The following is a 1,004-nucleotide window of genomic DNA, read 5'->3' as shown; positions in this document are numbered from 1 at the left end:
GGTCCGATTATAATCCACAGACTCGATATCCCATGACAATCATGGCTCTGCTACATCCTGAGGTCGCAGTGCGTGGTCACATTAGAAAATGCGACTGAGCACTGCGACGTCAGGTAACACACTGGCTGAGCCACAGTTGAGACTGTTTACATCAGTGTGTTCACCTGAGGTCACAGCTATCGGTTCCAAGGGTACCCCAGCTGTGACCTCAGGTGAACTCATTGAACTCAAATCCGGTAATCTGACATTAAGTTCAATAATCCTGGATTATTGACGTAAATGGTGCTTGATTAACCGGGACCATTGAAGTAAAGAATTCGGTAACTATTTTAAATACAGGAATTTTTTTGTGTGTGTGTGTGTTAGTGTTTTTCTGTTACTCACAGCGATTAGTAATGCAGGTGTGTTTCATAGACCCCTGCCCATTACTAACCTTGGGCTTGATGACAGCTGTTATTTCTATTTTTTTTTTTTTTTTATACAAATTACAGTTGTTAATAACCCCTTATATTACTGTGATTGCTACTGCACCAGGGCAATCAGGATGAGCAGGGTAAAGCTCCGGAATTGACGTATCCCCACAGCGATCTGCCACAGTGCTCCTCCTCCTTAGGTACCCCCACTGAACACCAAGCCGGTGTGTATGTTTGACAAAGGTCTAAAAGTGACCGAACGTTATGCTTTTGACACACCTTGGTTTTTGGATTTACAAAATAAAGAACTTTGCTTTATGCAAAATCATAATGAGGCCCAATACCATTCGCCTCCCTAGCCTGAGATTACCAGCCCCCAGCTGTCTGCTTTATTTTGTCTGGGTATCAAAATACAGGGAACTGTACACATTTTTTTCCAATTATTTATTTTTACATTTCACTCTGGGTCCCAGACAACTTGTGGGAGGGCAACCAATGACAGATGCCAGCAGTCTGACTGCAACCAATCACAGATGCTGTCACAAGCAGTGAATATTCATGGGATTTAATGAGCGGACTCGTAATCACTAA

The sequence above is a fragment of the Anomaloglossus baeobatrachus genome, chromosome 2 (genome assembly GCF_048569485.1).
Source record: "Anomaloglossus baeobatrachus isolate aAnoBae1 chromosome 2, aAnoBae1.hap1, whole genome shotgun sequence".
NCBI classification, from domain to species: domain Eukaryota; kingdom Metazoa; phylum Chordata; class Amphibia; order Anura; family Aromobatidae; genus Anomaloglossus; species Anomaloglossus baeobatrachus.
This window is presented reverse-complemented; position numbering follows the sequence as displayed.